Source organism: Dreissena polymorpha, chromosome 9, assembly GCF_020536995.1.
Source record: "Dreissena polymorpha isolate Duluth1 chromosome 9, UMN_Dpol_1.0, whole genome shotgun sequence".
NCBI lineage: Eukaryota > Metazoa > Mollusca > Bivalvia > Myida > Dreissenidae > Dreissena > Dreissena polymorpha.
Genome location: NC_068363.1, coordinates 89,130,055 through 89,143,610, shown reverse-complemented (window position 1 = coordinate 89,143,610; position 13,556 = coordinate 89,130,055). Strand labels below are relative to the sequence as shown.

The following is a 13,556-nucleotide window of genomic DNA, read 5'->3' as shown; positions in this document are numbered from 1 at the left end:
CGCTTAAAACAAAATAGGGAAACGATAAGAATAAGCAAGAACAATGCATATCAGAGGCACTACGCGTTCGCAAAAATGTTATAGTGAAAAACTATTAAATCCAGCATATATAATTTGAATCCATATTAATATACTGTATAAGTCATGATTACTGATTGATGTTAAATGCCATTAACTGTGTTGTTTTTGTAATCATACACTGCCACGTAATATCTTAATGTTTCAAGTGTGAACACACAAATACTTTTTTGTATTGTAAGTACACAATAAATCAGGGACCTATAAATATGTAGATAGATAGATAGATTTATTTCAACATAAAATGCATAGATTTACATGGCAGCATGTTATATACACACAATAAGTAATAAAAAAAAAAAAAACCTGCATGTATAAACAAAGCCATGTCAATCAACATTATACGTTAAGGATTGCACAATAAAGGGTTTGCAATTAAACCCTTATTTCCATTGTGGTCCTTTAGTTATAATATTGTATGACATAGGAGACAACGTTTTATATCACAGTATATAGTAATATCACATTGAATAATAATGAAAGACATATGACATATTTAAGTTACACTAACCTAAATGCATAGAATATATTCTGATAAGTTCTAGACTAGACAATTATTAAGAAGTTATCACAATTTAAGTGTTTAAAAATTAACATAAAATTATTTGCCAAGCTAAAGAATAATCATACAGCAACTAGATAAGACACAATAAATCTATCTATATTGACATTCAAGTTAAATCAACAGTAAGAAATCTTAAAAAGATGCACATTAAAAATCTATCTGGCTTAAAAAATGCTCCCTAACACTGTGTTTAAAAGATGGAATACTTTTGGCATCTCTGATATGCTGAGGAAGAGAGTTCCAGAGAGTACACCCATTGAAAGCAAATGACTTTTTGCCAGAACCCTTGACCCTTGGAATGGCAAACCTATTGCAATCATGCATGTTTAGATCAGTATTAGGAGAGTCTGACTGTGTTCTAACTCTGAACCTAGTATTCTTATTGTGAATATTACTGATAGGAGTAAAATTATCTTCCATATATAGCGGAGCCAACTTAGAGCTTATTTTAAAAACATGACAAAGTGTGATCTGGTTTACTCGACTTTCAATGGGCAACCAGTTAAGTCTAGTAAAATGTTCTTTACCAATGTGAGACCTTGGATGTAAATTTAATATGAACCTGATAAGTTTATTTTGGGTGACCTGTAACTTGTTTTTTAACATTTGAGTTAAACCAGCGTACCAAACAGAGCAACTGAAGTCAAAATGGCACTGAATTAAAGACATGACTAGAAGCCTTCTAGTATCTGTGGATAAAAATTCCTTTTTTCGATATAAAAACTTTAACCTTGCATTGGTCTTCTTGATGACTGACTCTGCCATAGAAGTAAAAGACAAATTGTGATCAATTGTAACCCCTAAATACTTGACTGATGATGTAGATGAAATGGGTGTTCCATCACATGAAATATTTAGAAAGGATTGTGACCTGAGTTTCTGCCGTGAACCAAACAGAATTGATTCGGTCTTACCTAGGTGCAATGACAGTTTGTTGTCAATTAACCATTCACTGACTTGCTTTAGATCATCACTAAGCATCTTCTCAACCGTAGATATACTTTTATCCGAAACTAAAATGGCAGAATCATCAGCATACAAGAGTAATTTATGTTTAACAACAGCTGACATATCATTTACGTAGATTAAAAATAACAAGGGACCAAGAATGGAGCCCTGTGGGACACCACAGGAAATGTTTTCTGACGACGAAAAGGTGCCAGACACATCAACAAGCTGTTTCCTGTCAGACAAATATGACTGTAACCACATTGTTATATCATCTCCCAGACCAGAAGCACGAAGTTTCATTAAAAGTATCGAGTGGTCCACGGTATCAAAAGCCTTCTGTAAGTCTAAAAGAACCATGCCTACAACATTACCTTTATCATTTTCACCTCTAATGAAGTCAGATAAGTGAATAAGACATGTGTCGGTGGAATAACCCCTCCTAAACCCAGACTGATATTTATACAATAAGTCTTGATCTTGGAAATACTTTTCAACTTGGTCATACACAACACGTTCAAGTATCTTTGAAATGATATTTAAAATAGAGACAGGTCTGTAATTACCAACACAAAAGTACATGTAAGTATAGGCTCCTGAATCCAGTATTTGAAGAGATGAAAGCAACGTTATTGGCTATTTACTTAAGTCACAATTGGGATATTAAGGTATATCTTATTCCGGAAACGGTGAGTTATATGGCACATACACAGCTATCTTATGTTTTTTCGAATTATTGAATGCTTTATGGTGCCTTTCACGTTTTATATTTAAATAACTGTTCTAGTATTTTTCGTTTTGTTCTAATTCTGTTATTTTTAAGTTTTTTTTATATATTATGTATGTGTTTCGTCTACATTCGATTAGATCTATATGACTATAATTAGTACAAATATCATGTACTTACGGATATGAAATTAAGATTCGATTATTTTATATACACAATTATCTTTATTATAAAAACAGATTATAATAGCATACTCATTTTTCAGTCTGTTTAGTTCTTAAAGCACTGTTCATGTGTTAGATGCATGATTTATATTATACGCAGATATGTTCGAACGTTTGTGATTTCCTATAAAGAGTGCACAAAATGTGTAAAAACGAAAATAATTACTTTGCTTTTTGAAAAAAAAAGCACACAGCATAGTATAGAAAATCACATTACATGATATTATACTGCATTACATTATATCATAGTTTATTACAATACGATGCATTAAATTACATCTCGTCTTATAACTATCACATTATATCTCATCTAATCGAATCAAATCACATTAAAGTACAATTATTAATCGAATGACACAATTAAATCGAAATGTGTGTTAATATTGATTATTCGAATAACCATATGGACATATTATTGCACAAAAACCATATTGTTGTATATCCCATCGTTACCGTCCAATACTCTTTTAATTTCAATAACTAAATTGTATACACTATGGAGTGTTATTTTATAATTGTAGTATATATATGTATGTGTTTTATATTTGGGTACGGTAAAGCTTTTGACTTTAACGTAGTAACGCGAAACAAAATCGTACCACTACCAAATCGGATTTCTTCGGCAACCAAGTAAGTATTGTCTGACACCATATTATACTGAAAATATATTAGTGTGCCATTAAATTTATGTCTACTCGACAGATGGTTATTCGGGCCTATTTTGCCTTTTAAATACTGTTTGAATCATTTGTCGGGAAATTGGATGGTATGCCTGTCTTGCAAAACAATTGACATCGATTGATCCTTTTGAAAAATAAATAGTTTCTAAACTTAGAAAATATGCAGCATACAGACGTCTGTTTCCCAACATATTCATTACAAAGTAAGATAGGGCGATCCGTTTCATAAAATATTTAGACGTCCAAGTTGCCGGCTTCATCGCTTCTACGCGTGTTTCGAGCTCAACTTACGACTACTTAATGTGATTACACATGAATACAGTGAATTCGTAATATATTCCGATTGAACATAAGTTTCCCCAGATAAGAGTACCCGGATGTCTGTCCAGTCCGTTTACATACACGTGGGCCATCGGTATACAACTAATAATTTGTACGCTTAAGTGTCTATCAAGTTTTAAATCAACGATGTACGAAATCGTTTCACAAACTACGTGCACAGTATGTATACATACCGTTAAAACTAAACTGAATATCGGCGATATAATAATTTATTAGAAACATTTAATTCTAACTCTTTCGATATATATCAATATACATTTCCCATAATTAGATCATGAACAAAAAGCAAACCCTTCGACAGACACAAAACGGTAGGCTAAATTATCATATGTTAATCAAGTTTACGAACATTAGAATACAGCTTACATCTTCTATTTATCATCGGAGTGCGTAACTGAAACAAAATTGAAATGTGCGCATAGACAAACAAGTTTAAGGCATCGGTTTAAAATAACAAAAAATGGTTTCATGTCGCGGAAAAAAGTTTGTATGTGCACGTTTGTACAACAAATCAACATAAGCAAATAATTGAACATTTATCTAATGACATACGTATTAATTCAGCTTATTGTAAGTTTAAATTACTTGACCGTCCGGTTGTCAAACATGACTACTCCATGGTTCCATCTCATGATATTCGCAAATAACGGTATACGTAGATGCATTTCAATCACTGCAAGAAGCATTTAATTTAATCATGCACTGGTATCATAAAATAGCGAGGAAATAGGTTGTTTCACTTAATATAGTACCACAGGTGGAAGTAACGTACCCTGGAAAGTATTTTTTTGTTATTTATTTTTTTAAGAGCCCAATATATTCAAATAAATACATAAAATCATGTTTAATGAGAAAAAAATTGACAAAGAGCAGTGAAAAAAAAATCCCCACCCTCTGATATTGGAATCATAACAAGGTCATTAACTAGAATTTATCATAGACCTGTCTTCGCGGGCCGCAAAAATGTCAAAAGTAGCTTTAATCAAAAGCATCCATTGATCCTCCTATGGGCAATTGGACAACCTTTCAAAAAAAGATCACTTTAAAAAAATCTTTCCAGCCGTTAAGTCAAAGTCGGTCGAAAACCGAGCAATATTTCGAGTCCGTTTGTCAACCCGAATAAATCTTCTACAGACTTTCAAACAATATTTTTGAGTTTTTGCCCCTTAATCGATAGCTCGCGTCCTATTCCTTTAAAACAACGAGGCGTGTTAATTGCTGAGGCATTTTCGAGACGAAACATAAAGGAATATAGTACGTAGAGGCAATACTTGACATACAAGATGAAAGTATACTTTCGCAATAGATTCCTTTTTGGTTGTATACCTGTCGCTTACAACATACGACACATACTTTTTACTTTTATTTTCGTTCGAAATTTACTCTATTGCATATATGGTTAAATTATATCTCTATTTTATACTATGTTCTATGAATATATATCTACGTACACAATATTTTATCTTGAGCTAAAAGGAACCAAATATGAATAAGTTTGTGTTGTTTTGTAATAAAAAATATTAATAACAATATATGTTTAAGATAACTTACTAAAGCTAAACATTTTTTGGTATTTATTCGTGAGACAATTTGAACGTGAAATGTTAATATTTCATAAATAAAGCCACTTATTATAATTAAAAAAATCTTTAAATTGTAATAAATACACCATCTTTGAACCGAGTCAAAAAGAAAGAAGACAGTGTGACAAAAGAATAGTTGAAGAAGAGTGATGTGTAGAATTCAATTAACAATATCGGCGGGGAAAAACTGTATCATGCTTGACGTAGCGATACACATTTTGTAAGTTGAAAACGGAAGACATCTTGGTAGAATTTAATTTCGAAAAAAAAATCTCTGTTCTATTTGAGTGTGTAATATTTGAAATGCTGACTAAATTTGAATCGAAAAATATAGCGATGTATTGTCTTATTATACTGCTATTGCTACTGTTTTGGGGGATATTTTAATAAAATATTGTAAGGTAAATAGTATACCAGATAAGTGTAATACTTTAAATACTCCGACGTGTCTCAGAAAAGCTCACATGACTTGGCAAGCCTCGACGTCCAAACCTTTCTTAAAGTCGTCGGATAAAATAAAGTACACAATGGAACTCACAAAGTATTATCTAAGGGAAGCCCTTCATCATTTACAAAAAAGACAATCTCTGGTGACTCTAAGATACACGAAATAATTGTTGTTCCATATTTAATTGTAACAAGAACATAATATTTATAATTAAACTTACGAACTTCTCGTAACACATATAAACTAGTGCGGCAAAATGCACGTTTGATTACCATGCATTTGATACAATAATAATAAACCAGATATCATACTGTTCAGCACCAATACCATCGTATGTTCAATCAAACAAAGACCGATGTTTGTTTCTGTTTTTGAACCTTCTGCGACTCTCCTTAATGCTGAATGACTTGCGTCCGTTTTCATTTTCATTGCCTTATAGAAATCCATACATACACAGCTATTTAACAATCAGTGGTTAGATGAGAGTCTGATTCATTTTTGACAATTTAAAATGATAAAGACTCAAAATACACAATACATATTTGAATGATGAAATATGTGTTTTATCAATTCATTACTAATCGAATCACATCAGTATTGAGTTTAGAATTCTTACTTATTAATTTCTTTGTTGTTAGTATGCGTTAATTGCCATCTAAAGATATGTAACTAAATGCCTATTCGATGGCCTTTACAGTTGACAATAAGGAATAAAAAACAAAAGTCAGCTAAGCTAAAGTAAAAATAAGAGCCGTACTCATGTCAAAAGGCAGATGGGCTTTCTGGTCAAATACATTTGTTCTTAATCACATCAATTCAAATGGCACCAACTATAACAAAAGACCGAGTGTGTTTTCATTTCTTGCTCAAACTAATTGCATGTCCCGTTTGATATGAGTCGCACTATGAGAAAACTGGGCTTAAAGTGGCCTTTTCACAGATTTTGGCATATTTTGAAGTTTGTCATTAAATGCTTTTTATTGATAAATGTAAACATTGGATCTTAATAGCTCCAGTAAAAAATCAAGAATAAATTTTAAAAAAGGAAAAAAAAAGTAGCCGGTACCAGGGCTCGAAGCATTGACCCCCGGAGTTCTGGAGTTAGTCTGAAGTAAAAACGCATTAGCCCTCTCGGCTATTCCGCCGGGTATGCACAGTGAAAGTTTTTTATACCTTATATAAGCAATCTTCGTAGTTTCGTAAATTTAAACGACAACAACAGAACTCTCCAAATTATTCAATCGTTTCGCGTTGCACCGCTTTATAATTTTTAGGTTTTCAAATCGTCAAAAGATACATATAATGGCTATGGTAAATGTTCAGTAATACTGTTACCTCACAAATATCATAACTAAAACGAAAATTTGCGAATCTGAAACAACTCTTTTCAATTTTGTCAATTTACCAATCCGTGAAAAGATCCCTTTAATGCATGTGCCTAAAGTGACGTCCCAGATTAGGCTTGAGGCACGCACATCCATATTAGAGACGAAACTTTGCGCTATTAAGGAATTTTTCGCGAAAAGCAAATATCTTCTTAACAAAAGTCAAGTATAAACGGAACGTGTCGTCCCAAATTAGCCTATTTGAACTGCACCGGCCAATCTGTGATAATACTTACACACGTGCCTTAAGCCAGGTTTTCCCAGAGGGCGATTCATATATTATAATATCCAATAAAATATTAAAGAAAGATAATCCATTGCATTATTTAAAATTTTGTTGACAACACAAAGGCAAGACACGAAGTAAGATTATAACCAATATTGCTTTTTTGCTTAACCTATCATACAGTCGGCTATCAGCACTCATTTTATGCATCCACAATACAATTAATGTTCGGCTTTAACATGCTTAAACAATTGGTAAATAAATTCAAAAAATAGCTTCTTAATTCCAGTTTTAATAAGCTTTTTAAAATGCTTTACATTTGTTTTAAAGTAAGTTAACACCAATGATGCAAAAGGTTCATGATCGTCCTTTGTGTTAGCAAAATATACATTTAATAACATTTTATCAAGGAACAAATGATTCTTAAATTTAAAATTGTATGCATATAAATACACAATCCCACTAAATCATTGTCAAGATGTATTATCTAATATAACCATTATAATATTTTCAAAATTTGTTTTTGAGATAATCATTAATATATTTTTTTCGTAACGTGATATGTGTTTTTGCCACAGTGTTTACATAAAATAATATTTATTGAAATCTACATTCACGCACGCGGTTCAGTAACCATATATGGTAAAGCCTACTAATTCGATATGTATCACTCGGTTAAAAGATGACTTTAAATGACAGAACGGAGTTTCCAATGATATTCGTGGTCAATTGATTGGCCCTTTGGCTAAGAAACCAGCTGATGCTAAACGCAACAAAAAAGATAAATCCTCGAAGATTGTCCCAAAGCATTCTGTCGGAATCAATTTTCCTTTTCGGTTGGAAAAAAAATATTATAGCATCCATATATGACTCTGAATTACATTTGGAGCAATGTATCGTATGTATTACCAATGTTTGGAAATTTGTATATTTGTATGATAACTGTGTTTACAAGAACATGAAATGCCATAATGTTATACCCCATTCAGCCCGTTACTAAAGCTCCTCTTGACATTCGGTTTTTGTAGTGTGTTCATGTACTACAAAACAACACAAAAACCAAGATAGTGAAATATACCTACGAAATATATCAAAGTCAATTGATTAGGTGCTTGTATGCGGAATACGGGCAGTGATTACGTTTTTTACCAATATTCAGAAAATAATAGCAATAAAATTATGTTCCGTATTTAATTGCTTAATAATCTGATGGGCATTGTGTAAAATGAAAGCTTCTTACACCTCATGAGTATTCCTTCGTTATTTGACATTAAAAGAGCGGATTTAGTCATCAAAACTTCTCAATGGCATTTTCAAATTTTCATTACATCTAAAAAACAACACACGTATTGCCCGTCATCTTGTCAACATATTCTCTAGACGATACATTTGCATTTTATAAAATGAATGTTTTTTACATCTCATAAGTTTTAATTCCTTTTCTTCGATACTGAAGTGGACATAGTTATCAAAATGTCCCTAGTGCTTTGTCAAATATCATAGATTCTAAAACATACCACTTGTATTGACAAATACAAAAACGGATAAATAATGTGTTTGCTTCTGAAGTACTTGCATTTTCTAAGATATACATTTCTTCACAATTTTACGACATGGCTGTTTAGCGTGAATAATGTTTTGTTTTCGTTCAATGAGTTTTAAGTTATGGACTATATCATTTATATAATAGTTTCCTATCTGCTTCAATTAATCGTATTCTAAGTTAATTCTATTTTTTATTAGTGATACCTGGCAAACAAATTGTTTGATCTGATCAATCTGATTTTTCGAATCATATACTAGTGTATTAACTAGAGCATGACTAATCTACAGTTTTCAAAATGATAATCAATTTATTAAATGTTGTACTAGTATAAAAACATTCAAGTTCATATCGTGTATAATGTTTTGGTAGTATTCTTACTTGATGATTTAATATGTCTTGGTTGCTTCAGAGTATAAACATCATATGCAATTAATGTTCAATGAAAGCTTGCCTTTTATATTAATACAGATTTGTAATACGACTCCTAATGTTGCGAAAAGCCGTATTTGTAATATCGTCGTACAGTATTAATGTTTAGTACAGTGTTAAAGTTCGGACAGTATGACCCTATTACAGCATAGCTCTGGAAAAGAATTAACTTGTCTACCGCTATTTAAACTTTGTAAAATAATCAACATATAGAAAACGCATTTTTTTGCGCATGCGCTTTACACGTTTTTCGTGACTGTCTTTCATAAAAACATTTGTTCGGTAATTGCCTTGTTATATCCGTTTGCATCCGTGCAGCTACTATGTATAACATTATACATATATACCATTACTAGCATAAATGCTTTTAAATTAAAAATATATCACAAGGGAAAATGTAATTAAAGGATTGTGTTATCTACTGCGAGGTTTCTTAGCAAGTTTTCATCATCTAATGAAATGGTGACGCTATCAGAAATTCAAAATCATTTTTAAAATGATGTGTGCAAAAAAACGTGATCAGTAACAACCATTTTACTGTTCACTGTTCAGCATTAATTACTATTGCACTTAAAAGTTAAAACGGCAAGCAGTATACATACAATGATCACAAAAGTCACGTCCGTTTGACCGTTCTTGACCGCGCGTCATGTTAAACACTAATGGCTTATTGTTATATAAAGGAATTTGTGCTGATAGGTATATAATAAAGCTAAGATCGGAATAATTATATCCCTGTGAGGAATCGACTGCACATCATGACGAAGACAGACGGTCGACGCGGATTTTATTGCATCAGCGACCCATCAGCCTTTATACAACATACGATGCCGTGCACTGGGGATAATTATCGGATATCAAAATTAGACTAGACATACTGTATTCACTGAAGGAATGCGATGCCATAGGTAATTATTGCTGAGGCATTTTCGAACTGATACATACAGGAATACATTACGTAGAGGAAGTATTAAAACACGAGATGCAAGTATTTTCTCGCCATCGAGATCCTTTTTAGTTATGTACATGTAGGTTTAATATATCTCTAAGTAGATATATCTATTGATAAACACTCATTCCTGATCTAAAACAAAAAAGTGAAAAAGACGTGATACCATAACGAACCATATGTGTAATGTATAATAATATTTATATAATTATGGAAAAAGAAGCATGCATGTTACATAATGTGTGTATCTTATAATTGTCAGTTAAGTTGTAAGCACGAATAAACATGTTTTGGATTGAGAACAGTATTACGGATGATGGGTCAAACCTAAGGGTTATCTGTTTTTATATCATATAATATTTTATTCATGCAGAACGAAATAGACTCGTCCGACAACCACCTTACTTTTAATGCTTTGTTTTAAATAGCTTACATTTTAGTCTAATTTTGGCACATTTTGCATTGAGGTATTCGATTTAAATAATGTTTCCTCTTTTGTTGTCATTTTACTTCGGTTTCAGCAATGTATTGTTGTCATTCAGAGATATCTGACGAGGTTTAGTGTGTCATGAAAAATGTCACCAAATGCTTATTTAAGATTTGCAATTCATTTCATAAAAATTCGTGTGTTTCTTATATTAACGTAATATATTTCGTTTTGTATTTAGTAAGAGACTGTCTGGTCAATGTGGGAGCAATCAATAAAGCAAAAGTATGCTACAGTAAACACAAGTTACTCCTTTTATTGTTACATTATGGAGGACATCGACTGATGTTTTGCACGAACATAGCGATCGCATTGTGTGGAAACTGGAAATTGGTTAATATCGCCATTTCCGGTTTAACGTCTTGACAACTCGTACATGCAACTTGTAAATACGACTGCGTAAAAATGTTAACAAAACACACTCGGTATTTAAGTGAACGAATTGGACACATTTACTAGTAGTTCATAGTAAGGCAATTATTCATAAATAATGAATATTTTTTGTTTTCATAAATGATATAGAGCTGAAGGTTACACTTGTAATTGTGAATTAAAATTAAAACAAACTGATACAATTTGATATGAGTGGTTGGCAATTTATTCAAACTTGTTTTGTCCTGATGAAATTGGTTGCTATGGGTATACATTATACCTTCATACCTGATTTGTTTTCAGGCCATGTGCATTCAATAACACAATGTTACTTGACATTATCCAATTGTGAGTTACCATATATTCAGGCTTCATTTAATGCCGGTCAAATTAACTAGTCAAATGATTGCGGTGGACTTGTATTGTTCATTACCAAAAGACCTTCGTCATCTCACACGAAATCGTATTTGCGCATATTAATTTAATGTTATGATTTATATTATTTTCACTGTACTTACACGGTGGAAATGGTCCTTAGTATTTTAATCCATGCGTTTAATAATCATTTTAGTCGTGGAATTTCTGACATAGCTTTGTTTTCTTTTTTGTTGTCACTATTATAGTTAACGTCCGCGTCGACCATACTGCGTCATATGTTGCTTATGAATTGCAGAATTGTATTCTTAATATTACGTCATCTAACAAGCACTGTGTGTCGTGAACGTTTGGTCGACTAATATTTAGATCTATCCATATATTTGTGTTGGTCGCTAGCGCACGGTCGACCGTGGTTTATGGTCATTCAACACTGATCTGGGTCGACCGTAAACACTTAGAACATTAACCGTTATATCGTCATAAATACATCAACTTTGAACAGACACAAACAGGAAAGTTTTAAATTCAAGATAGTTATTTGGTTCGTAATATTTGTGAAAGCGGTAAAAACAATAATTTTATGTTCGAGCATGTATCAAAATACGTTTTCTTTTAGTTTTCTCAAATATTAATCCGGCGTTGTTGTAGTCGTATTATGTCATACTTTGTTAACTCGTGTATCAGAAGATTGTTAAAATATATAACTAGAAGGTTATCAATCTTTTTCCTATTAATTGCTTCGTTTGACGATAAAACAATTTCCAGGACATTTTGCCATAATAGAACACATTTGTATTAAGTATGTTCACATGCTGTATAAAATAAATGTAGGACGAATCCTTTAACAAACATTTGTTGTTCATCTTTCGTTGGAAGCGGACAGCACGTGCCTTTAAAATGAAACCATTTCCCGTGATCATGAATTAAACGGACAAATATGGAGAAGATTGAAATGTTGGCAATGATAATTAACCCGTTTATGTCTAGCGTCTAGAAAAAAGGCCTTGGCAAACAAACGTAGACCCAGATGAGACGCCGCATGATGCGGCGTCTCATCAAGGTCTGCGCTGTTTTCTTAAAGGAATTTCTGTAAGAAATATTCTAAATATAGAAATAATTATACTAGACATTCCTAATTTTGGAAATAAATCGATCCAATTTTAGAAGGATGGGAGAGTCCACTAGGCATAAATGGGTTAAAGTTTACGTCTTTCGGTGACTGCACACGCTAATCTGGGACAACCCTTTACGCACATGCATTTAACCCCGTGTTTTTATAGTGGGACTCTTAATATATGTGTTATACACAAATACGTATATAATTTGGGGTCGTAGAAGTCAAGTTACCTCCAATTCCTCTTGTTTTTTTATTTCCAGCATGAACTCGCCATAGAGACGTTATATCATAAGTAGATTACCATTTTTAGTTGGTCGCGTTAGCGGCCAGCTAATTTTACAGAGAATATTTTGCAAATCAGTATGTGCCTAGAAGCCTTAAGTACAGTGAGTTTCTACACAAGCTTGTAAGTCGACATTGGCCAGTCTAGTGTTTATCATTGTTATCTGTACATATTGGCTGCTTTCAGGGAAAACGGGGCTTAATGCACGTCAAATAAGATTAGCCTGGGCAATACGCACAAGCTAATCAAGGACGACAACAGCAAACAACTGCAGTGCCTTCAGCGCTTTTATATATTTATGTCTCTAAATTGATGTTTATGTATCTATTAATGCAAAATAAACACTTTGTCGACCGTGTTGTGTTTGCTCTTAAATCTAAATAGAGCGGTTGTTCAAACTGAAGTGTCGAAATACAGCATGTATGACTGTATGGAAATTAAATATTTGCTAAGACCGTAAGTTTCTAATTGTAAATGATGCAATTCGGCATCTTATAAAACCAATGGAAAATTAAAAACTCGTTTTTTCTCTAATAAAAAATTGTCTTTCTACATTCCATTAGAGGCACTTCAATACCAATTGTATCCTCTGTGATATAGAACTTTAAATTCTGTAATTAGCACCTACCAATTGAATACCACTTTGTCTGACCCTGCAGGCCTGCAACATGGTGTGTACCGACAATAAGCCAATGTTTTTATGCATGCAGCATCTAATATATGTTGTAAGAAAAGGTTTTTTTCGTTAGCGATTTAATTGCGTGAAAAATATTTATGTAGTGTTTATTT

General features: G+C 32.5%; 1 protein-coding gene across 4 annotated transcripts in view; it reads left to right on the top strand.

Moving 5' to 3' along the window:
* The window catches only part of LOC127846476 (trans-1,2-dihydrobenzene-1,2-diol dehydrogenase-like), a 277,064-nt gene that overhangs the window by 171,864 nt on the left and 91,644 nt on the right, over positions 1–13,556 (top strand). The gene's annotated exons all lie outside the window — the stretch shown is intronic.